Source organism: Dysidea avara, chromosome 2, assembly GCF_963678975.1.
Source record: "Dysidea avara chromosome 2, odDysAvar1.4, whole genome shotgun sequence".
Taxonomy (NCBI): Eukaryota; Metazoa; Porifera; class Demospongiae; order Dictyoceratida; family Dysideidae; genus Dysidea; species Dysidea avara.
In genome coordinates, this window is record NC_089273.1 from 35339586 (window position 1) to 35367414 (window position 27829).

Sequence of the window (27829 nt, forward strand, 5' to 3'; positions counted from 1 at the left end):
GGGTCCTTTAACAGAGGTTCCACTACAGCTGACTTAGACAACTCACATGAATTGGAATGTAGCTTTCTTCTGTCAAGTCACTGAGCTTGCAACAAAGCCTAGCCAGACAAATAGTTGTAAAGTACCATAGATCAGTACATACATACATACATACATACATACATACATACATACATACATACATACATACATACATACATACATACATACATACATACATACATACATACATACATACATACATACATACATACATACATACATACATACATACATACATACATACATACATACATACATACATACATACATACATACATATATACATACATACAAGTGTACACACTTTTATTTATAAGTAAGCAATACTATATTTGTTAATCCAACAACTGAATTTGTTACAATATAATACTCTCAATAGCAGCTTGACGTATTATATTGAAATACGTCAAGCAATTAGCCAATAGAATTAGTGTTACACCTATTAGACAATGGTATGCAGCGTTTCGTTTGATGTGTGGAGGTCTCTTATTTGCGAAGAAACCTGGTATCGGGTGTCTTACTGGTAAGACACCTGACAGTTGTTTACAACCACAATGTGGCCCACAGTAATGCAATTAGCCTTTTGTGGACAATTAGTATTTTGCACATCAGTAAACACCAAGCGATTGCGAGCAGATTATTACAAAGAAATTACACTCAGGTACGCTGTTATCGTGGGTAGCTCAGTGGATTTATAGACTACCGTGGTACAAGCCATTAATTCAGTTTGTGGCCTTTGCCATATTAAAGCACGCTCTGTAGACCAAGACAGCCATGTTGGCACTGGCTATTCCCATTTGCTGCCATTCACACGTATCTATAATGCCTCAAACATACTTTTTATCGACTTTACAAACCTTCAGTTATTCGCGCTTCATGGCTTGCTCGATCTCACATCCTTTGCTCGCTGAAATACCCTAGGTGTTTACAATGGGAACTCTCTATACTAACTCACTGCCTCTATGCCATTGTCTAAAACACTTAGACACTCACAATAGGCGTCTTCGAGGATTTAAAAACCTGAGGTGACGTCAATAATTACCGAGGCGCACGTCACCGATGGTTATTAAATCCTCGAAGACACCTATTGCGAGTGTCTAACTATTACTTAGGGTACCTTGACAAAAATCTGTAATACTACTTTGATTGGCTAAAATAGTGTAGTGTGTTCCTATTAGACATAAATGTCCGACTTGACAACTAGTGTCACCACAGTGATAGATGCCCATGGCATAGCAACGATATGGTTGCTTAGCAATGGTTGGTAGGTAACCATAGCTAAATGTGATAGGTCTTTTGCAATGGGTATTTTTCTGTTGCCTAGTAACGGTTGCCATGGTTGTCAGATTAATTTGCAATAGGATGGATGGCTGTGGTATCAAGGATTAATTCGCCTCGCACTATTTCCTTCCTGTTTACAATGCGAGAACTATTAATCCTGAATACCACAGCCATCCGTCCTATTACATATACAAATACTGTATACATTAGTGACCAAATCTACAAGAATCCCACAGTTGCACAAACCTAATTTTACAGTAGAATGTATTAAACACAATTGGTGAGAAATATTTAGCATACAAATTGTATTGAAAATTCTATAAACTGTAATTTCTAAACACTGGTTTCATGATGAATTCAAATGAATGTGTTAACAGTAAAAACCATGGTACATGGTAAAGCAAGGGATGTTCAAACCCCTTTATTTAGTATCAGCAAACAGAAGATACAAGCATTAGTCGACATAATGTATTTTGAGGACTGGAATCATGAACTGGACTCGCAGACTGGACTCATGGACTGAGTTGGAAACAGTTTTTAAGCAATAATCCAGGCATTATCCATCTCTGGCAACACTTGAGACACCACTATTGAGCTACAACTGCTGGTACTGCATTTCTTTACATGTCATTAAGCTAGTGCATGCACTAAATCATTAGAATACACTCAGATACACGTGTACTAGCAGTGATAAAGCATGATAGAGGTTATTGCTGGAGCGTAGATGTTTTCCTTTGTTGCTTTAGCACTAGTGTTTGGGCTGTAGACAGTTGAGCTAGTAATTATTCTTAGCAGTTAGCTATAGGTGGGACCTCCGGGCGATGTGATGGGGCTGTGCGAAAAAACTGGCTCATCACTGGATCAAAAGTGCTTTACTGAACAAAATAAAGCACTCTTTGTGGGAAATAAAGTATAGTTTCCCACATGCTATAGTGCAGGCTAATAGCCTATGGCACTTACGCCAATATGATTAATCACCCAAGCCGGTGAAGGCTGACACCCCTCACCGCGCTGAGTGATCAATCACCCCAGCCAATAAAAGTTCTACTACTGGATTGCTTTTATAGACATACCTAAATGCTTTGACGAGGGGTGGGAGAAGGCAACATTGCTGTTACTTTTGTTAATGTAAATGGACAAGCCCTGGAGATATCTTCGCAATACTTTATCATGTGTCACAATAGAATTGATTGTGGGTTACGACCCAAGCCTACCAAAGTATGTGATGAACATCTATCATGCCAAACTATGGTGAACTACGCATGAGTTACCTTGTTAAACTAGTTAGCGTACATTCAGGCTGCTAATAGCTCGTGCAACGTGTGTTAATGACAAGTCCTGTACATGGTGAAGCTGGCTACATGACTACAAATTTCCATAAATCATTTAAAGCATTGCCTTGCTTGCGCTATATGAAAAATAAAACACTCGGTGCTTGGCCTTTATGCTAATCAAGTACTTGGCTTCGCCTCGTGCTTTATTTTTCATATAGCACTCGTGGCAATACTTTAACATATATAAATTTGTAGATTCATACTTTTAAAATTTGTATGAATATAATTTCAACTGATAATACATCAGTTAACACTTCTGATTATACAATGTATAATACAAGTACAACCATCCAAAACTTTTAACAAGAACTGAACCTCATATTTCTTATGGCTGATTGACTTACTGTATGTACTAAACGATATCTTCAGACCAATAATGACTAAGGAAATGGGCTTGTTTTTTCACTGTTAGATGCCACTTCTACCCACAAGTATGAGTGATTAAACTACTCATCAATTAAGGGATGTGGCAACCATTTCAATTGCGAGTCTTTATCCCCCACGGTAAGGAATAGTAGTCAGTCTCATATTGGTTGGGTGACTAATCAACTCTTAGCCTGCAATTGACATGATACATGTCAGTTGTATTATGTGCCCTCCTGATACGTACACCCAAGCTCAAGGGCCGCCCAAGATTGAGGGCCATCAGGCCCTTGGGCTTGGGTATACATATCAGGCAAATCACTTGGGCCATGATACAACTATTAATTGACACTCACACCTTATACACATCAGTTTTCTACCCTAACACAAACCATCTCAGGTAACAGTCAAATAGCACAGCTATATAGCCTACAGCTACAGTACACACATAGTTCTACAAAGGACCAGCCATTCTACTTGTTCTATTTATTTATTTTTCTTGTTAAACATTGAAAATGTTAGTAAGTGTAAACATTACAATTTAGAATTTCAATAGAGTAGGGACCATAGCACATCAATCTAAAGTACTGAAACAAGCTGGAATAGTGCACGATATTAAATCACAGTAAAACAATAAGTGCTATATCCCTACTGTGCATTTTTATTATGCACAGTAGGGATATTCACTTCTTAATGTTTTACTGTGATTTAATATCGTGCACTATTCCAGCTTGTTTCAGCACTTTTTATCGATATGCTATGGTCCCTACTCTAGTAATGTAAATTGTCCGTATTTTTTATAGTGGCTATTATGATTGCAGAGATGCTTTTTTCGAACAGTTCTTAATTCGTACTGCTGTGTAATGGGTTGAACACAGCCGACAACAAAGCGTAATGGATACTTCACTTTTTAGAACTGTGGTGCATGGCACCATTTCTTTGTTTCGGTATGCATGGATTGCCCAGGTGCTTTTCGAACAGTTCTTGACCCAAAATGCATGCTGTGTAGCTGACAACAGAGCGTAATGGATATTTCACTTTTCAGGCGAATAGATGGGGCAGGCGGCACCATTTCAGATGCTGTATGCGTGGGTTCCCATGCTATTGCCAAATCGATACTTTTTGCTGTCAGCAAAGATGAATGGGACACAAAGGAGGACACTGGCACGTAAGTCCACGAGAATGCATTGTACATACTGTGGTATGCCAAAAGGCATTTCTCGGGCCGAAGTGATGTCTAACAATGAAAAATCAAGCGTGTAGCCTTAGCCATTATCGAGTCACGCTTGTCTGGAGGCATCAGTCAGTCAGTCAGTCAGTCAGTCAGTCAGTCAGTCAGTCAGGCAGTCAGTCATTCAGTAGAAAATTTTGTTAAATAAAGTATTTTTTAAATTCCATAGCAACCTGTTGAAACCATTTTGGGTCGACCTGAAAGCTTGTTTGGGTTTAATTTTACCTAACCAACACTTCCTCATCATCGCCAGGAAAACTCGAGGCTGGTTATTGGGTGATGTTATTTTGTGGATCATGCCTACTCCTTTGTGGTCCCTCCTATACACTACTACCGCAGTGCATTTGTAGCAGTTATTAAATTGTAGCAAGACGCAGGCTATCGTAGACACTCTGACTCAGGCAATAACACATGCAGTTTGAGGCTGTATGGAAACCAGCCTTTAGACAAATCTGAAGAATTACTAATTCTTAGCATATTGTAATTAATTAATTAATGCTTCAGTCTGTCTTGCTTGTCTGTTGGGTTGTATCACCAATTTCCATCACCCAAACATGCTGAATAGAGTAAAAACCAACCACAATGTCCCTTATAAAAATTTCAAGGACATACTTAAGGGGTTATCCATAATTTTCAGCCTTTATCCGAGCATACAAACCGTACGCTGGGGGTAAGAATTTATGTACGCTTTTAAAAGGCTGATGATCACATGTTTGATTTTAAATGGCGACTGAGGAGTTTTTGTTTCAGCTGGCAAGAAATATTAATGCAGTTCATAAGGCTCCAGTAAATCACTATCAGCACTTCATTAATGCGAAAGTTTTCTTAAAGTGTGGACTACTAAAGTGAGCTGATGCTGTTAAACAGGCTCAAGGTGACTGGAAATTGGCTTCAAAATCCGAAGAAGAGTATGAGGCTACCATGAAACTAGCCAAAGAAATGATAAGAAAAATGAAGACAAGGCCCATTGAATATTTTTTCAAAGTAACATAATTATTGTTTGTATTAATGCACACTTACCTGTACTCACTTTCTCTTCCATAAGCCTATACTCTAACAATATTGATACAAATATAACCATAAGGTGCTGCTTTAGTATACTTGTTGTTTTCTACCTGAAAAAGGTGTTATTGTGGGTTTAGGGACCAACTATTGGGTATGGTAGGCTGGATTTTGTGGGCATAATTTGTTGACATTGCATAGTTGTGACATTTGTGGGTTGCCCATAGGAGAGGTCTGTCTCTGTTAAAGTTGTCACTCATCAGCTCTGACTATGGTGAATGTACAACAAACAAGTACAGCTGTTGCTGCGGCTAGTGGCGGGGCAACTTTACAGGAGCACATTGAAGAAAACCAAGAAAGAGTTATTTCCATGATGTGTATACATTTGCAAATCTCCCCAAATGATCTGCTAACAGATGACATTAAAATCCATCCAGAGTTCATGAAAGTTTTGACAATGGTGCTGTATCAACTAACCAGTATTATGATCTTATGTCAACTTGGAAGGGAAAGCAAGCTTTTGTGAAAAAAGAATCTAAATTACATAAGGCACACCTAGATGTGGAAAAAATGTTGGAAGTTTTAAAACAAAATATCAAGGAGCTATGTAGTATGAAAATAGCGTAGTCCAACTTGACAGCTCAACTGAAATCATGCCAGGAAAAACTGTACAAAATTTCATCATTCTTTTTTGACACAAAACAAACTTTGGAGGATGCTATTCCTTTGTTACAAGGATGTATTAGAGCCCAAAGGCAGAGGAGTTTCAATAAACTCACAGGATCAAAGGAATATGTGTTTTCTGTCAGCAATAGTGTCAGTCTTACCTAGGATGCTGCAGTTAATAAAATTTATGAAGCTGAATTGCTTGGTAATAATGGTTTGTCACCATTGAATGCTCAACAGCTAGCTATTTTCCCATCACTTAAAGATAAGTGCCACTGGAGCGGATTGGCTTGTATTCCAGATTATGTGATCTGTCAGGAATATGATCTAGACAAAGACACGGAGGATACTGTAAATCAGGTTATCCACCAATTAGAAGAATACTCTCTTGTTGCTTGCATTAAGAGTGGTAAACGTTCTGCTGATTGAAATGGTATTAAACCAGGATTAGTCAGTGAGGTTATGATGCTGGACAAAAGAGATGATTCTGATGAAAGCTCCCAGGAAGGGTCTAGCACTATACAGAGTGATACAGAGGGTATCATGTTCTATAGACAAACAGGCCCAGTACCATTACAGAAGAGGCTCCCACAGTTATTGACTGAAATGCTTGATTTTATAAACTCCATGGTTTTGCTGCACATGTACGAAGACGGACTGGTACTTCAAGCGCATGTGGGTATGCTTGGAAGACATACGACAGCATGTGTTGAAAAGTGTGGATGGCTTGACCAAGATTTCAAGATCAAAAATCTACAATTTTTTGAAACCAGCCAATGAGAATACATGTGAAGCTGCTCGACACAAAGACTGTTTGGATGTTCGTGTTGGTGTAAAATCATGTGATATCAGCAAGAGCAATCCTAATGCTCATGAATACTTTGCTACGGTATCCACAATACGCCAAATGAGTGCAGAATATACAGGTGAAGTAGTTATATTTTCTTGTGATAGTAAGGCTAAAATTCATATTGGAGGCCAAGCAGTCTCTAGCTTTGCACTTTTTCCCAAGTGATGATGTTCCTCATTACCACGATCATGACTTTCCAGTTCCAGGCTACCAAATAGAACCAGATGGTTTCCTAATGCCGACATCATCAAATAGAGATATTAAAATAGTCAAGGATCCTTTGGGTCGAGATATTGTGGACACACGTGCAACAGGACCTCTTTGGGTTAAGAACACATCAATTACCATAGTTGACCATCTGGGTGATCTAAGCCACATCCTAAAAACAAATCCAGATTTAAACAGAGCAGTCTTAGCACTGATATGTGATGGAGGGACTGACTGGTCACCAAAGTCTATACTATTCTATCTTGGAAGATTTTGGAGAGATTACAACTATGACATGCTGATTTGCGTTTGTCATGCTCCTGGCCTTTCTAGGTACAATCCAATAGAACATTTGTGGTCTCCATGTTCAAAGTGGCTTGCAGAAGTTTCTTTTTTGGCTTGTCTTCCAGGTGAAGACAGACCACCTTCTCAACAATCCCTCAGCGAAGAAGAAAAGAGTGCAAAGGAAAAACAAGTTTTTACAAATGCTTTGAATGCACTTGATAGTTATTGGAATGGCAAAGTCCATGATGGGTTTCGAATTACCTCCAAAGGAGTAACAGAAGCTTATCCAGACCAGTACAGAGATTTTAGCACAGTCAAAGATACTCTCCAAGGTAGCTTAAAGTCCATTAGAGAAAGTGAAGTGAAAAGCAAGGTATTGGATGAATGGAAGTATTTTATGAAACACGTGGACAGGCGAAGGGGCTTTGTTTGTTTTCGCAAGGGTATTTGTAATGACCATGCAAGTCATTGCAAGAGGAATGAAGTCCGAACACTCAACATAATGAAGCTACCTATTCGTAGGAGATGGGCATTCCCACCGATTACACCTGATCCACAACACTTAGATCACTATATGACATTTGACCAATTAAAAAAGCTTTGAAATTTAGTAACCCAGAACACCTTAAAGAAGTGATGAACAGCCACTATGAAAAGTGTCGATATGTGTTTACAAGTGAAAATGACAAGGATAGACATTTACAATTGATCCATGGTGGCATTAGGTCAAGAGCTGAGCTGACTTCAGATGATACTCCAAGAAGACAAAGGTTAACACTAAATGCCCAGTATGTTCAGAAACATTTGCTTCACGCTATCAGCTCCAAAAACATCAAAATGACAAGAACCATAAGTTAGGGAGAGGAAGGCCCGAGAAGACATAACAGATATAATTACATGTGTTATATGAAAATGGCTATCTGTGTCTTGAGTATTTATTATACAGTTATGTTGTCCTATTATAATGTGATGATAACATCGAAAAACATTTATACAGTACGCTTTGAGCTAGGGGGGAGGGGGTTAGAAAAAAGAATACTCTTTGTACGCTTGCAAAAAAAGCTGAAAATTATGGATGACCCCTAACTAATATATCATAATACCATTTGTCTGAACATTATCCGTAAGGTTAATACACACATGAAATAATATCATCTTTTAAACATGGCAACACAACTTCTGCATAACTTAACTGATGGAGATCTAATATGAGTGATGCAAGTACAAGAGTCTATGAAGGGACCAAGAGAATTCAGAATAAATCATTATATGACTGGATCTGCAAAAACAGGACATAATCGTATATTTTTCAAATTCCTGTTTATTAAATATTTATAATCTACTTAGCCAAGTGTACCCACTGGCAAAGGTTCAGCTTCATATACCAATAACTTTTGGAGTTATAGCCCTACAGAGTAGCAACAACAGAAAAATCGATTTGTACAGAAACTATAGGGAAAATAAATTACAGGCGCTTACAAAAACGGCTGTAACTTATCAACAGATTGAGGTATGGAGCTGAAATGTTTACCATCGTGTTCATCATGAATATGGGAATCAATTGCTAGGTAATTTGTTCTTTTACTCACCCTTCCTCATTGCATACAAAGACGAACTTCGTGATGAAAAATCAATCACGTACGATCGTTTTGACGTGACGTAAACAAACGCTCATAACTCATGTATCCTTGGGTTTACTGCAACAAAACAAAGATTTTCCAACTCCTCTTGAGCAGGCGCATAAGATGATATCCAAGTTTTTATTGTTAGTCCCTTCCTTCATTGGCATTCAAAAATTTACAGATTTTTTTCCAATAATATGCAAGTATTTCACCCAATGTATTCAATGCTTTATACTGTAAATTTAGGCTTGTGCGATTATGTCCTGTTTTCGCAGATCTGGTCACATATCACCAGATCATGTGATCAAGTACGAAATTTGACAGTGACAATATTCTAATGTACACACATCTGTCATATAATGTAACTCTGCAAAATAATCAGTTAAGCACTACCTTTCATCAGTATTGACATTTGAAAGATCAGCAAATTTGGTTGAGGACAACACACTACTTTTGGGGGGTTTCCCACCAGGTAATTAAATTCTCCCATAGAAAATTGCATGGTACATGAATTATAAATGTCTCCATAACAATGCTAAAACTTTAGGTGGCGCTTTATAAAGCAATTCAAGGGTTTTAGTTGCGCTGTAGATTATGGGTGCTAACATGACTTTATGTACGACAAAATGAGGTGTAGATATGTCAACAAGATTTTTCAGTCAACCAGTATGACCAAGATAAGACGACAAAAGTATCATGGAGTTGATTTAATGTGTTTTTAGTATAGAACTATGAAGTACAAAACTGGACATTGTGTAAATTTTATTACTTTGAATGACAATTCCCAAGAGATATGAAACCTGCACATGAAGTTGAGATGCCATTTCATTTCATAAGGGGAGGGAGGAGGGACCAGGAAGGGGTAGGTGGCACTACATATCCATATGGCTTGTTAATCTATCATTGTTTTGAACCACACAGAACAATAGTTGTCGACTCACCTGACTCTGCGCACCCCTATCGGCAATGTAAATGTCACAGGCAGGTAGCAGTGCTGGCTAGCAACAGATGATAAGATCACAAGCATACCGGCCATCCAGCAATAGGTCGTAGATCTGAGCGGTCCTCGATCCTTCCAATCCGAAGTAGCGTATCGCATGTACTATCTCCTGCTGTGACCTCGCGACAACATTTTCTAGAATCACAAAACCGGCGTCTTTGTTTGTTAACGGAGTATTCAAGCAACCTCCATAGCTCCACGCGACTTCTACGCTGTGACGTATTTTGTTAGTTCTAATTAAAACACATCATAAAAGATTCCCAATATTTTCGTACAGTATTTGTGTGACATCCTCGGTTACATTGGATTTTGCATCAGAATCGTATCGTGATGTGGATGCTTTCAGTTATCAGTACCCGAATAGAAAGAAGGGGTGAGTCTTTCCTTAACAGATATGTCACAGGTGTAGTCTACTATGCATTGCGCGGAACTTAATAATATTCTGTTAGTCATCTTCTAGTGTACAAGTTTAATGTGTATTTCCTTGCGGGTGGGTGGTTGTGCACTTGTGTGTCTAATGAGGAGTTAACATTTGCCACCAGTTCAATCAAGGGCTTAAATATTCAATTAATCAGATGAGTAAAGCATCCACACACAAAAGCAAGGGGGTGACACACAGGCACTCACTGTAGGTAGATCTGCAACCGCGGTCAAAGGTCAATGCCACCAAAATCGGGCCAATTTAATGGTCAAGGGTAAAAGCTTCCAACCCACATTCGAAAAGTGCTGAAATATCATCGCTAAGTCACCAGTCAAAGGTCGAAAAAGACTCTTAGTCACAGGTCAAAGCAAAATTTTGGCTGATCAAGACTTTGACCGCGGTCGGAGATCTACCTACAGCGCGTACCTACGTGACACCCCCTTGCAAAAGCCAATCCATAGGTAATAGACACCCCTACCTGGATTGGAAGCACACGTATAGTGCCCTTACAAAACTATGACTATCCGCGTTTTGCACCTGAAGATATGAAACACTCTTTTTCATCCAAAGATTCTGTTTTACAGCTCGGTTGTTTTAACTACTGCTGATATAGATGCTTTCCGTATAAAAGTATTTGCACATGTTTGTGAAAATGGCGGGGTGAACAAGTCTAGTTTAAGGCTGATGTTTATTAGCTAATAGCACTACGTGTACTGATATGGATTTCATGGTATATTCTCTCCAATTTAGTCAAGTTCACAAATCCCGATAATGTTGAGATATTTTTTTTAAATTCCAAAATTGTGCAAACAAGTCACCTCGGGTTTTTGCTGAGACAGTCACATATTTTTATGTATTGGATTTTGTTTATAAGCACATTTTAGAATAATGCACTATATGGTATTTGTTTATTTATGTTCATGATAGAACTGTAATGAGCTGGTATGCATGGATCTCAGAAAATTTCTACATCATTTTCTGATCAACTAGACCACTGCAACTAGTGATGGCATGTGTTGAACACTTGACTTGATGAAGAAACTGATCATAAAGGAAGGCCGTTCTATCATTGCTGACTTTGCACAGTATACTTACATGTAAGTGTGATATAACAAGATGCATTTTATTACAAAAGTTGTGTATAATTGTGTGTACGGTTGTACAGACCGTATGCCTCCATGCGCTTCATTATTATGTACATGGGTTGGTGTCGTTTGAGTTTTGCTTGTCACTGGGAAGTCCACATAAATAATAGTTATACAGGCACAATGTGGAGTCTATGAAATTTATAAACCCGAAGGCCCCGGGCTGCAGCGCACGAGCGAAGCGAGGGCGCTACTAAGGGCCTGAGGGTTTATAAATTTCATAGACTCCACATTGTGCCTGTATAACTGCTTTAGACTATTTCACATTACATTCAGATTACTTACCTCATCCACGTCTGTTTCTACTGCAGGCTCGACAAGAGCGGCTGGTTTTCTTGTGATAATACTAGCGCCATGGCAACTATGCGTCCTCACGTGACAAAGTAATAGCGCTCGTTAAATCACTGCACGTGAACAATGCATACTGATTGGATAAACCTAGATTTTGAGCATATGTTATATTATGCCTGAAGGCGTGGAGTATATTGAAAACAAGGTGGAGTATATGAGATTTATTACCCACTCAAAACAGCCTAAATAGAGTCTAATTATGTGTTTGGTGGGAGTCATATAGCAGTTTATCATAATATGGTTACTTGTTGACAAGTATGGTTGACCAACTCATCTACAGATATACACTCACTAACTACGCTGACACATGGACTAGGTAATTAGCCACACAAAGTATTGTCAGAGGAGGTACGACATGAATTAAGCGCTATTGAAAAGAATTCGCAGTAATTGCATTCTTCAAATGGTAAAATTGCGGAAAATCAATCCGTAGACAAGATTTGATGAACTGCAAAGCTACTTAGACACTTGTGCAGTTGATTTTCACTGGTTTTCCCTTCCCAACTTGCTGCTTGGCTTGATTTCATACGGTTAGTTATTCATCACGTGACGGTTCCTCCAATAGGCTGTGTATTTCGAAACTGAACCACTGGGGTAGAATGGGGTAGACTGCACAGTTGAATTAAGCATAAGAAAAGAGTTCGATCGGCACATATTTTTCATTGTTAACCCCACGAAATAGCTTCCCTGTACAAAACATACGCGCTCACATGTGCATGTCGTACCTCCTCTGAAGTATTGTTGATTAGCCAATACCATTAAAAAATACAATCCCACAAGTGATTACTACATGACATGTTATAAAAGAACACTGTGTGTATACTTGTGTATTGTCTATTTAATTTTTCTGGTAAAATGTATCTAATAATTTTTGGCAAGTCTACTCACTTTCAAGGAGGGGACTTGAATAAAAAATTACCACAGTTTAGTATAACATATAGTCACCTTAGGACCAGCCAAGTGCTCTATTACTACATAGTATCAGTGGCATGCAGTACAGTGTGTTAATTACATGTAATACCAAGTGCTAACAAACTAGGGCTGGGACAAAGCTTCGAATACTTCATAGGTTCGAAGGTTAAGTAAGTAAACTTCAAATTATAAAAGCATCCTTCGAAGCTTTGTAGTGCACTCATAATTTACAAAAGAATTACAAATAAACTCATTATCTTTATTGGAGCAGCTTATTCCTCTTGCGTGATCAATATTCGTCTCTTCGCAATCGATCTTTGTGTGCCACGCCCACTTTTAAACCATCACAGTTCAGCTTGTTACCATAGTTGCAGCCTTAAAACACCTTATAAAGTGATAGATAATGCTTGGAAAACATGCCCTTAGCCATTACTTAGTGTTTACCTATGCATGATTGCAGTATAGCATACAAGCCCTTTTACAATCGACCAATCGCATCATTCAGTACTGTTGCTATGCATTTTCCAAATGCTTACAAACTTATTAAATAGGTTTAGAAAAATAAAACTTCAGAAGGATGTGCATAAATACAAGAAAACCTACAACTTGAAAGCTAAGACCGAAGCTTTGAATGTTCAAACGTTTTATTAGCAAATATTCGAAGGTAAATTTCAATATTCATCCCAGCCCTATAGCAAACTAACAAATATTTGCCATTCCACATCATGCAGGTTGACATCCTATGACTTTGTCGATTACAGTTTAGGCTTGCCTATATCAATGTTACATAATCACTGTAATATAAATCACTTCTGTTTGGGGAGCCTGTATTCTGCGGAATAGCGGAATAGCAGAATTACGGAATAAGCGAAAATCACATTCTAAATATTTTGTTATTGTTTATAGCCTCTATAACGTTTTAATATACATTCCTCACCTCGTAGAGAATACAATCACAATGGCACCGATCCTCGGGGCGATCTTTAATAGGATATGTACAAAGGTATTCACTCTAGAACAATCTAACTGAGTTAAACTACCATCAAATACACTTCACTACACAATCGCTAGAAAACTAAAAGTTCTTTGCGCTATACTTACTCATACCAGCTGTCACACACGAGTAACTGCCCGAATTTATTAGAGTTATATACGAAGTGTTAGAGCCGAGGTTGGAGCTCTGATGTTGGGAGCTGAAAGCTGTATTATTCTCCGAATTTATTTGAAACACTTTAGGAAATGGTAACAGAGTTATAAAAAGGTCAGATTATTCCATGCATGCAGGGTAGCTACCTAGGGGGTGGATTGTTTTGTCCGGCCAGTTAGCTAGCTAGCTGCTCGTGTGTGACAGCTGGTATGAGCAAGTATAGCACAAATAACTTCTCGATTATGTAGTGAAGTGTATTTAACAGTAGTTTAGCTTAGTTAGATTGTTCTACAGTGAAAATCTTCGTAAAGATCGCCCCGAGGATCGGTGTCATCGTGATTGTGTTCTCTACGAGGTGAGGAATGTATATTAAAACGTTATAGAGGCTAAAAACAATAAAAAAATATTTAGAATGTGATTTTCGCTTATTCCGTAATTCTGCTATTCCGTTATTCCGCTATTCCGTATTCCGCGGAATACAGACTCCCTTCTGTTTGTGATACTCCTGTGTATTTCACCAGTTTACACTGACCACACTGACACATGGTTCATTAAAACCACATTAGCACTGAACAGATGATCTAAACCAACAAAACAAACATGTTATTCCACATGTACAAATTCAAATTCCCAGTCATAACTCCCCGTGTTTTTAACATAATATCCACCAGGCAATAGTAGTATGTTAGAGGTGTGTGTATTTTGACCAAATGTCAAGCTGGTACACCCATATCAGTTGTAAAGTATATACAACTGGAAAGACTACAAGACCCCTTTTCGCATATCCGGTCACAAGTTTTATTGTCTGCAAACTAGTGACAATGTACTGTATGTACATTTGATAGAATAGTACTTTAGGGAAGTCTTTCAGCCAAGCAACTTTTCAGCTAGGCCATTACATGAGACTGTCACGGTTTTAAAATACCACCATTGATGCACCTTCTTGGAGTCACATTTATGTAATTCTATCCTAATGTAGCTCCTACAGTAGTTGTTGTTTTCCTCAGCATATCATTACAGATTCCAAACATATGTGTAGATTTAATTCTCTATATTCCCTACAAGTCAAATAAGTACCGTATACGTACACTTGTGTATCTGTGAGACCAAACATAGTCAAAGATACTGTACTATACATGTACATTATGTGTGTGTGCGTGTGTGCGTGCGTGCGTGCGTGCGTGCATGCGTGCTTGAGCCAGTAAGTGTGTGTGTACACATGCATGTCTGCTTTTTGAATATAGACATATTGGATATTCAATCTAGAAGTGATAGTCTTTATTACAAAGGCTTTCGATGACTACTTACAGCCACCTGACCATATACATGGAGAATATCATATTTTTGTGTGGTATCCAGCATTAATACAATATTTGTATATTGTATTGGTTAATTTTGTTTATTTATTTATGTGTATAGAATACATTATATGATGTGTTTTTCTTTATTCATGATAGAATTGCAATGTACTGGTGGTGTACGTACATGGATCTTAGGAAAAAATTCTGTTTTTTTTCTCATTGACTAAACCATGGAAACCAGTGATGACAGGGCATACATGTATTTAACTGTTGAACATTTGAACTTGATGAAGACACTGATCATTAAAGGAAGGATCGTCTACCAACTTCGCAGCAAATACCTATATGTAAGTACATCAGATTTAGCAACATCCATTTTGTTACAGGTTTTGCAATTGAATTTGTCGCCTTTACGATTGAATTCATCGGTTTTGCAATAGAATTTGTCCCGTTTGCAATTGAATTTATCAGTTTTGCAATTGAATTCGTCAGTTTTGCAGTTGAATTCGTCGGTTTTGCAATAGAATTCGGCACGTTTGCATTACAATTTGTCATAAACAAAATGGCTCCAAGAAACCAACCATTCATTGAGAGATGAATTATTTATGCCATGGAGAGTTATGTACACTTAAGACACTAGAAGGTAATTGGAGCTGGTAGTACACGAAGCTGATAGCCGTCTACCAAGTTAATTAGCTTGCTTGCGAGTGACCACACCCAGCGAGTGACCATACCCATCGCGAATGACGTAGTAGAGTTTGGAATGTTGCTGGATAGGCTGTAGAGGAAGAATTGTTGCCTTATAAAGAGTTAAAATTGTTTACTACTGTTGTAATTCTTGTAGCAGCTGCTACACCGTGTTTTCTCCAGCTGCCATTCTATTGCAAAAGCAATGAATTCACAAAACCGATGAATTCAGTTGCAAAAGTGACAAACTCAATTGCAAACGGGACGAATTCAATTATAAATTCACCGAATTCAATTGCAAAAACCTGTAGTATTAAAGTTTTGTAAGGTCGTGTGCACTGCTGTATGGACAATATGCCTAATTATAAGTGATACATGTGTATGATTAGTGTGTTTGTTTTTGTTTACTTCTTGTTTTGTCTCTGGGAGTGCACTTAACACTGTATTTGGCGAGAGTTAGTTATGTATCTAACAGTTTATGCTTGTTGACTATGATGCAACTACTTACACTATATAGTGCCAGTATGGTTACTTGTTCGCAGATCACATTTGCACCTCTCTGTATAATATGTAGTAAAGTTATCCAGTGAGTTAGTGTATTGTATCTCCTGATTGACTAGCAATCAACCTAACCAACTTTACAGTAATGCAATATGGCTTTCTGTCATAATAAAAATATACATCACCCTTCTGATCTACTCCAACTCGAGTATAGGAAAAATTCTAGAGGCCAGGTTTGTATGGTTTCTTATATGCTTTCCTAGATTGCCAGTTTTGTAAGGAAATCACTTTTGTTCTCTACATTCAACATAGTCTCATTATTAACTTTCTGACTTCCTGCTATGTAGGTTCTACATAGTTGATAAATAAGTAAATGCACGTCTCATTTTATAAGATGCATAAGTGTGCATGTTTAAAACCTGTGTGTGCACATGTGGAAAACACATTTATTGATTTACTTCGTTTACTTGCACGTATATAGGGTCCTCCTCATGAGTGGAATCATCATGATTTCATGGATGTGACTACAGAATGTGCTCTAGACATGACCAGTTAATAACATCAGTCTTCAATACTTTTACACTGTACATGTACGTATACAGGTGTTACTCTGGTACAGTGTAGTTTATACATTCATATATACCGACCACACTCACCTTAGTAATGTACATCCGGTGTGCACTATATGTACAATACACTGTATGTATTAATGTACGTCACTTGTGGCCATTATCTACGAATGTGCAATAATTATGTATGTGTAGCCCTGCATAGTACTCTTTATATTGGCCATACATTGTGAAGCTGGCTAGTTTTTTGCTGTTACCAGTACCCCGTTACCAGTACCCCGTTACCAGTACCCCGTTACCAGTACCATGATGGTTCAAAACATTAAGTATATGTAATGATAGATAAACAACATAATTATGTGACCGGCCTGCAAAATTAGGGCATGTGGGCACATGATTTTTGCCTACTTTTTCACAATTTCATCACTCATAACTTTTTGTATCATTATGCTATGGCATTGCAATTTTCAGCTCCTAGTAAGCATTTAATTGGCATCATGGTGCAAGTTACGGAATGGAAATATACTTTTCCAGAACTGAGATATGACCTGTAGAGTGATTGTACCCACATATAGAGCTGAGCGATAGTTGCAATCTATCAACTATCGTGATAGTGAGTAACAATCGTGGTAATGATAGTATGTAATCATACTATCGCGATATATCGAAACATCTCTCACAAACATGAATAACAGCAGCAAACATGATAGTGTTGAAGTTGAGGAAACTGTTAAAGTCCAGTTGAGTATGCACAACAAAGATTACAACTGTAAAATACATAACAATTTACCAATATAGCGTTAGAAAACCAGATACGTGGTTTGTAATTGGATTATTTGTGTGTCATTTATGTGAAGTTGAGTGTCTTTGATAACTAGTAGTACTATCGTGATACTATCGTTATCGTGATATAAAAGTTACTATCAAATCGTGATAGTGATAGTTGCACTATCGCTCAGCTCTACCCACATACCCTGTTTTCGCAGGCCCGGTCACATGGATATGTATGAAACAAGTGCCACCTGTTCCTGGTCCCTCCTCTCTCCCCCGTGAATTGTCATCTCAACTTTATGCACAAGTTTCATATCCGAACATGCTCCTGGGAATTGTCAATCAAAGTAATAAAATTTTACACAATGTCCAGCTTATGCTGTTACCCTGATTTTGTACAGTGTGTATACTGTAGGTGTGTACTGGGACATCAGAAATTGTCCTTTATAGAGAGGTAATACCAGAGTAGAGGTATACCAATACATACTGTATCTGTGGCTGTTGTAAAAATTTTCATAATATTGGGGGAGCAGATATAGCTGCTAAAAGATACTATGTAGCAATAAATATCTTGAGGACACTGTACAATGAATTAGCCTCATTATACCTCCCCTGTACAGCAATCAGTGCTAATTTTTCTAACCCTAAAACGGAATGTGACTGCCTACTAAATGTGCATATATAGGTACTGTGTTTTGGTGTTACAATGCTTATGTACACTAACCATCCAATAAAGAATGATAGTGTTGAGCCTGGCAAGCAACAATGAAATGAACCAAAGAAAAAAGCCATCTCTATAAGCTAGAGAGTGTGGCATCTACTAATGTATTTGTAAGTGCATTATGGTCTGAGTTGATAATAGATGCCACACCTCCACATTGGTAACCAGTGATTATCAAGTTTGGTATTCAGTAAAAAGTTGAACTTTTCTGTTTTTAGTTCCTCAAATCTAAGAGTATATCGGATTGGTATCCTATCAGTTTCAAAATACATGATTCATCCCATTTCGGATTGCCACTGTTTTTTTTATTAATAGACCTGTAGTTGAGAGTTCCACTATTACTGAGTCTGTGTGGTTACACTGGGGTGGTGTATAAGAAAGGAATATATCTATGTACTGACAGTTAGTGCACCGATACCAATACTCTGTACTACTATAAGTATCGGCCCTAATCTGGCAGTAGATATATCAAGCTAGTATCAGTAAAGTTATGGATGTCCAATACCAACCGATACTTTGTATGATGTTATCTAATTTCTTTTCAAGATGGTGACATACGTACCATGTCTATCATAATTGTAAGCCATGAATTCTTTGAAAGAAGCCAGCCATTAACATTATTGGTAGAGTGGAACCTCAGTTATCTGAACCTCATGGGACCAGAAGGTGGTCCATAGGTCTGAAAAGTCCGTATCTCTGAAACTGTGTAGTGTGTATAAATAAACTTAATTGGCATAAAGAAAACTTTAAAATATCAGTGTTTTAAACTACCCTAATAGAACAGTCACTACTCTAATAGAGCAGTCATTTCTGTAGTTTGGTTAACTGAGAATCGGATAAGTGGGGTCTGGATATAACTGAGGCTCCACTGTATGCATTAAGCACAAAAAATAAGATTCGCTGAAATCAACAGTTTTCACTTAGGTTACTTGGCTCATGGTAAGCATCTCGTACAGGGTTTGCCCTCCAGTGTTTTCCCTCCAGTACCTAACTATTAACACCACAAAACAGTCATACATTATTTTTATCCTTGTGTTTGATGACCACTATACCAACAAACTGCAGTTTTTGAATTTAGCAAAATGTGTTTAGTAAGCTAGTCTATCAACTACTGGTGGAATTACTAGCTGTTTTTAGTGAGTAATTCCTCTGCGTGGCAAATATTGGTATCAAATCAGTATCGACCATTTCCATCTAAAATGTGCTCGGTATTGGATTGGTATATGTGGTATTGGTGCATCACTACTGACGATACTTTAGATATACATTAAATACTCCATAATTATCATGGCACTTTTGTGCATTCCATGCAGTATGTGACCAACCAATTACAGCAGTGTGGTAATATGGTTGACCAACTCATCTACACTAGTAACACAGAGACATGGTCTATGTTTGTGATTAACCACATAAAGTGGTGTTGATTAGCTGATGCCACAATATAATTCAATCCCACAAGTGATTACTACGTGACATATTATAAAACAATATTGTGTGTATGCTTGTGTATTGTCCAATACCGTCTGGAGGCATAAATCTAATAATTTTTGGCAAGTCTGCTCACTTTCAAGGAGGGGACTTGAATCAATACACACCTTATAGGACCATAGGATGTCAAGCTGACTTGAGTCACTCAAGATCTTGGTTTGTTTTTCATGTGAATTTATGTGCAATCACATATACAAGAAACCATAGAAAATACGTATAACATAACATTCCATATCCTACACAATTTTTGGTAAATCAGGCTGGGATAATTAGGTGCTATACCATTATAAACTTTCCAAACATATAAGAGGTGTTAGCGAAAACAACAAACAGCTGTTGTTATACAATTCAGGTGGAATGTAATTCACCTTAACAAATTAACAACCTTGACAATTTGTGAAAACAAGTGCCACTAATAATTATTATTTGTTTGGACTCACCTTATAGCCTGTTATAAACATGATCTTTTCTTAGTAGATACTGGTTGAACAGCCATGAAGCTTCCTAATAATTCTATGTATCAGTATACCATATATCCATTTCTTGTAACTGCCATATATTTCAACTTGTAAATCGCTTTCACTTATTGATACGTAGAAAGATTCTCATAATAGTACGCTTTCATCATGTGAAGTATTGGAGCTAAAACTTGAGGTTATCAAGAGATAATGCGTCTTCTGTGGTCCACTAAGTACCCTCGATCTCTTGCTTTGAAAGTAGTTCTACGCTTTATACTCCATACGAATGATAGATTCCTAAATGTATAGTTTATTTGCATGCAAAATCAAGTAGTAGCTTTCAGTATGTAATAAAATTGAGACACAGTAGATTGTTGTCAAGACTGTGCACGTTATTGCTTTAGTGCCACCTTAAAATCACCATCCATGTATGTAGCTATCATCAAATATTTGTCAACTAGTTTACTAACACTTAATATGTACTTTGAATAACTACATGCAGTGTTAACACACCATACGCACCAGTGGAATGTAGTAATAGAAATATTTTGATTGACCTTGTAAATTTTTCCTCTCTGAATATTTAGTACTACCACCAAGATCTGCACCAGTAGCAGTTTGACTCAGGCTCATGCCAAGGGCTGCATCACTACCACCACACCCTCCTACTCATCAGGGCCTTACTCTTATTCCAAATTTATTTGCCTCCCAATGTTAGCATTATGTCTAGTAGTGCTCACTTCTCTTTGTGATACTTCTGTGTATTTCATTGTGCCACTAATCAATTTACACTGACCACAATGACATACAGTATGGTTAAACACACTAGTACTGAATAGATAATGTAAACTAATACAAACCCACAAGTCATTGTGACAAGTGTTGTTATAAAACAAATATGTTGTTCCAAATGTACATCTTGATTAATAGTTACTGGTAATTTGTAGTCCATAATTTTTGGAATGTCTGTGTGCTGAATGTCTAAACAGACTTGAAAAGGTTTGAAACCTTTCATAGTGATGTATGTGAGTAATTCTGAAGTCATTGTAGTAATTTTTTATTAGTTCTTTAGGAACATGGCAGTGGCAATACATGTCATTATACAGAGCCTTTTATGTGACCAGATTTGTGCGAAGAGATCTTCTACACACATCAAATAGACAATATGCATACTGAATTATTAGAAAGAAAAATAGGTTTGTGTGGCACTGAGTCTCAATGGTGACTGATTCTCTCGGATCCCATACAAAAGTATGGGAAGTGAATGTGGCTCAGACAATAACTCACCACTAGAGCCACGGGTGCAGCTTCTCAATTGCAACACATATTTTTTGAGTTAGAGGACTTTATTGCTGTCCTAGAATTGTCCATATCTGAACACAATGAAGCAATGATTTGCACTTTTCCTCATAGACCACAATAGATTCAGTCACCATTATAATTATGTTAAAACATAGCCGCAAGTGCTATATGAAAAATAAAATATGAGGAGTGCAGCCAAGATGCTAAGCGGAGTACTTTTTTTTTTTCATATAGCACGAGCAAGGCAATGCTTTAAATGATTTATGGAACTTTCTAGTCATGTAACTTCACCATACACTAGAACTTGCTATTGACACACGTTGCATAAATTATTAGCAGCCTAAATAGACACAAACTAATTTAACAAAGTAACTCACGTGTAGTTCACCATAGTTTTACATGGTAGATGTTCACGCATTTGGCAGGTTTTGGTTACAACCTACAATCGATTCTGTTGTGACACATGATGAAGTATTTCTGTGATATCTCCAGGACTTGTCTGTTTACATTAACAAATGTAACAGCAACATTACCTTCTCCCACCTATCATCGAAGCTTTTAGGTAAGTCTATAAAAGCAATCCAGTAGAATCACTCATGTTGGCTGGGGTGATTGATCACTCAGCATGGTGAAGGCTATCAGCCTTTACTGGCTTGGGTGATTATTCACACTGGCATGAGCACCGTGGGCCATTAGCCTGCACTAGAGTACATGGGAAACTGTGCTTTATTGCCCACAAACAGTGCTTTATTGCACCGCAAAGAGTACATTTTGCGGTGCAACAAAGCACTCTTTGTGGTCAACAAAGCACTGTTTACCAGCGTAAGTGTATTTTATGACATTTAAAGCACATGCACTTTTCCCTTTTATCTTGCCCACGCAAAGTTGTATGTGTTAAAGAATCACATGTTTATTAGAAAATTTGTGGTATGCGTATCATCTATTCCATCAACTTTGAATATCACAGCATAACATAATCGTAATTATAAGCTTGAGGCTATCTCAATCCACTAAGCTATGTTGGTGTTCACCACTGACCAAATTTTGAGTCAAACACAACTTTTTTTATGAATCATCTAAATTGATTAAATATTTAGCATGTGTGTGAAAGACCAATTCCATAGTTATACAACCAAAATTTTTGTATGCACTCCATACCATAAACCGTAAATAGGAGTGGGGGGGTGAGACGTGTACACATTCAATAGTAACAGTAGGAGATGTGTAAAATACAATCATGACAAATGGAAGGTATTACCACTTCTCAATACTGGTCATGTAGCATTTTGGCTGCTCAGTATCTTTAAGACTATCTCTATACCTGTTGCCAGTACCTATAACAATCTTTAGTATACATGTATTTCTTTATTTAATTGGAGACTGACCCAAATAGGGAATTTAGGAAACCATAGGTTAATACCTTATTGTATTGGTCGCCCAAGCCCTTGTTGTTCTTAGAAAATGGTATGTATAAAGCTCTTTCATCTTCAGAAGATAACAAAGTCTTTAAAGTCACTATTAAGAGACCTCTGGAAGTTAGGGAGCACCGTCAAGTTGTTTCCTGGCAGGTGATGGACATTTATGATGATGTCAACAACATGTGGCAGCTCTATTATACATGAATGCCTGGATACATTTGCTCCACTTCACTATGTGATACTTTAATTGCACTTGCTATTTGTAAATTATTTGTATGCAAGCTAAGTACTTGTAGATTAGCATTGTGTGATAAAATAACTGTTATATCATCTGCTGCTTCTTTTGTGATATTATTATTATCAACATATTATAGTTCAATAAGCAATGAAATGTTCTGTAAAACTCTTGCTATGTTAATAGCGCCTGCTAAATTATTTCTATCTAAGCTAATCATTTGAAGATTAGTATTGTGTGATAAACCTGCTGCTATATCAACTGTTGCATCTAGAGCTGCACAATAAAATAAGAATAATGTGTTATTCTACAATACACCAACGTTGAAACCGGGTCACTACTGCTGACCCGGATGACCCACTGACCCGGATGTGACCCGGATGTGACCCGGATGTGATCCGGATTAATTAAAGCCGAGACGTGTTTCAGCTAGTCTCGAGCGAGCGAACGAGTCTACATTTTGAGCGTTCGATTCATGTTGAGTAAATATTGCAACGTCAGCTAGCTGTAGGTTGAAGACCAAAAAAAAAAAAAAAAAAAAAAAGGTCTTCACCTACTAACAATAGCTACCCCTCACCATAGATACCCTCAGTTTCGTGCTACATACTACACTTACTAACAAATGGGCGTGGCTGAGCGTATGTTGGTAATGCGATAAGTGGGCGTGGCTCACGAAAGAGTTACGCGATAGCGTTTATAAGTTTCCACGTCGTCAAACGAACAATTTCGTTTCTCACGTGATCCAATCCGAGTCAGACCCGGATAAATTGTAAACCGGGTCAGACCCGGATGACCCGGAGAAAATGTGACCCGGATGACCCGACCCGGTTTCAACGCTGCAATACACCACACTTGTCACTACTGAACATGTTGTAATGATGTAGAACACAGTGAGTGTACTATTAGTAGGGACCCGCCGATTATGCTGGCATAATTATGAGCATAATAGGTGCCTGAAAGCATTGAGCATAATGCTAGCATAGTAGGTAGAGTATTTGTATAATAGTATGAATTCTTGCTTATCAAAATAGCTATCACGGAAAGATCGATATACTCTAATAGAACAATCACATAACTGACTGTTCTATTAGAGTATATCGATTTTTCTGTGATATGCATTTTGACAAGTAAGTTTGTGCTTCAGCCACTTATTATTTATCCATAAACTGGAAATTATTAGCAGAGCATGAGAACTGAGGGATAAATAATTGGGCATAATTTGAGCATAATAAGTAAGTATTGAGCATAAATTTAAGCATAATAGGTAAATATTTGAGCAGTGCAGCATAGCATAATAGGTAGCATAATCGGCGGGTCCCTAACTATTAGGGTATGATTTAGAGTCTTCCAAAACTACCAGTGAAATTATGTACATCAAACTCTTGACATCCTTTCTATCTTCAAGCATGTTGACAGTTCAATAAAGCAAATGGAAATTCTAGCAAAGGATGTTCAAAGAAGAACAGCTTCCAGAAAACAAAGGACAGAATATATTACAACAATAGAGACAAAGGAGAGACGAAATAAAGAAGGTTACTAAAGGTTAAATGATATTGTGGATCTATATATACTTTGTAAGTAGTTTAATGCAAACTACGAAGCAATAGGTGGTTCCTACGTGGATTTCCGAGTTTTGTATGTCAAATGCATATTCTATATAAAGTAAGTTCCTTTTTTGGTCCTTGAGCTGCTTCTTTCCATCATGTCAACTATAACAATGATACATAGCTACCACGTGTACTTGTTATACATAGCTACCGAGTGTACTTGTTATACATAGCTACCACGTGTACTTGTTATACATCGCTACCACGTGTACTTGTTATACATCGCTACCACGTGTACTTGTTATACATAGCTACCACGTGTACTTGTTATACATAGCTACCACGTGTACTTGTTATACATAGCTACCACGTGTACTTGTTATACATAGCTACCACGTGTACTTGTTATACATAGCTACCACGTGTACTTGTTATACATAGCTACCACGTGTACTTGTTATACATAGCTACCACGTGTACTTGTTATACATAGCTACCACGTGTACTTGTTATACATAGCTACCACGTGTACTTGTTATACATAGCTACCACGTGTACTTGTTATACATAGCTACCATGTGTACATGTTATACATAGTTACCATGTGTACTTGTTATACATAGCTACCATGTGCACCTCACAAGTGTGCCTAGCCTATTATGCATGTACGTTATGCCTCAATGAATCTTTTTATTCCAAAATTTCTCCAAAGGAGTTCACATTATGCTTTCTCATTGTTCTCATTATAATGTTTAGCAAGATTTTAATTCGAAACAATAAAATGTTATTTAGTTAACAAGATGTTTAGCTGATAACTACAGCATATTATACAAAAATTGTTGGCTAAATATAGACCCAAGTATAACACAGTACTGGGCCCTGCAAAAACAGGGTATGTTTTATTATGATTATACAATATTATACTATAGCCACTTAATCCTCATCAAACATTGAATTGACTGAAATGAAAATATTCTATGATGATTACATCACTTCCAATTTAGTCATCCTATTATACACATGTAACACAAAGCAGTAAAAGACCACCAGCTAATTGTATGACACATATGCACCTATGAAATAGTAGCAGTGTTTGAAGGTTCTTAGTTTACTAATTTGTTAAGCTGTTTTACTGTTGTGTAGTTGTACCCAGTTATACTGATAGTAAAATGTCAGTAACTTTAAGTATATGGAACATTGTTGTTTTACTAAGCTTTAAACTCTCAGTAAAACATCAGTGAATGCGGGTTTCTGAAAAACTACTAAAATACCAATCACCTGTTCCATATACACAGTAAACTAAGAAACTTCAAGCAGTGTAGTATATGTGACCGGGCCTGCAAAAATAGGGCATGTGGGCACATGATTTTTGCCTACTTTTTCAATGTTTCATCTCTCATAACTTTTTGTACCATTGTGCTATTGCATTGCAATTTTCATCTCTTAGTAGGCATTTAATTGACATCATGATACAAGTTGCAGAATGGAAATATACTCTTCCAATACTAAGATATGACCTGGAGAGTAACGGGATGTAGTTTGTGCCCACATGCCCTGTTTTCGCAGGCCCGGTCACATATTGTAAATTGTTTGTTCGTTTTTTACCTTTCTTATTAATTTAATCTAGCCTTTATACTGAATAGTATGTTTGATGCACTTGTAAAGGGAACAGACTTTCTTGTTAAAATATCAATTATGAATTAGAATATTGTTGTGGCCAAGTATTTCTTCAATGGTTGTATGCAATGACCGAAGAGGGCTTGAGAACCATTCGGAAAAATGATTAGATAAAAATGGCATATGCACTCATGTCAATATAATATACTATTGTAGTCAGGAAGCACTGTATTTTGCTTTCTTTTGTCTTCTTGTAATTATTTCATTTTGGCCCATTTTGTTAATCTTTTTTTGCCAAATCTAGAAGTTTTGTATGATTTTGGTTTTATTCATTATGTTTTGTGGTGACCATTTTGTTAGAGTTAATTCCATTAGTGACTGTTCTATTGGAGTATCTTGATCTCCAATGACATTAATTTTTGTATGGGGTAACCAGTACACATATCTTGACTGTATAATAATTTGTTGTTCGTCAACTTTCTTAAGTGCAAGTGCATTTAACTTGAGATTTATCCTATTGCACAAATATTTGCTCCTTTCTTTTGACTTCTAACAAACTTGACACACCTCTTGACAACGGTACGTTTACGTACATACTCCTCCCATGTGCACACACACACACGAGCGCATTTGTAATGACATCATAAATGAATACACAAGTGACTTAAAATTTATTGTAATGAACAATGTACTGGAGGTCAAAAATTAACATTACACAGCACTACAATAATGTGTTGAGTTATAAAATAATGTAGGCTATCTTGTTCTGTCACATGAAGTTACCACTGTGGTGTGACTTATTGTGTTTTGTTATTTCTTTGAAATTTAATAATTCTATCAACAGCTACCATAATCATGGTATAAAAGAATGACTCTTTGTTAAAATCACTACCAGGACAATATGCAGGACAGTATACTACTGCTGAAAAATGAAATGACTAGTTATGCAAAGAGGTAATCCCATGGCAATCAGATGACACACACAGTACTGTGTGTATCATAACTTTGTTTCTAGTCATGGAAGCATTTAAATTTCTTCTAGTGATAGAAAAATGTTTATTTCTGCAATACAGATTTCAATGTTAGTGTTCTGCATAACAATAATATAGTCCCCATTGTCAAATTAATAACTCATGAGCTGCATCTGTAAGATGTAACTTGCAAACATTGTTTACAAAAGTATTGCTATTGTATAACAGCTTTGACACATAAACAACTTTTGATGGTGCTAACTGATGTTTACAGTACATAATGGTGTGTACAAAAACTGAAACAATGTCAATGGCTGAGGACCACAATGCCTAAACAATGACCATTCAAATAATAACAAAACTATCAAAACAAAACATTGTTTA

At 37.2% G+C, this 27829-nt stretch overlaps 1 protein-coding gene and 1 long non-coding RNA gene across 7 annotated transcripts in view; one reads left to right on the plus strand and one right to left on the minus strand.

Moving 5' to 3' along the window:
• Positions 1-10138, minus strand: part of LOC136247177 (uncharacterized) — a 52141-nt gene extending 42003 nt beyond the window's left edge. For 5 of the 6 annotated variants that reach the window (XM_066038819.1, XM_066038818.1, XM_066038822.1 and 2 more), the window contains exons 1-2: positions 9825-10138; positions 47-98 (exon numbers count right to left, since the gene is read on the minus strand). The gene's annotated coding sequence lies outside the window, so the exon portion shown is untranslated. The remainder of the gene's footprint in view (positions 1-46; positions 99-9824) is intronic. The other variant, XM_066038820.1, reaches the window with a different exon arrangement.
• Positions 10114-17098, plus strand: LOC136247181 (uncharacterized). Its single transcript, XR_010697165.1, has 4 exons — positions 10114-10256; positions 11232-11401; positions 15317-15507; positions 16830-17098. It is a non-coding gene; the product is annotated as an uncharacterized lncRNA (long non-coding RNA).
• The last annotated feature ends 10731 nt before the right edge of the window (positions 17099-27829 follow it).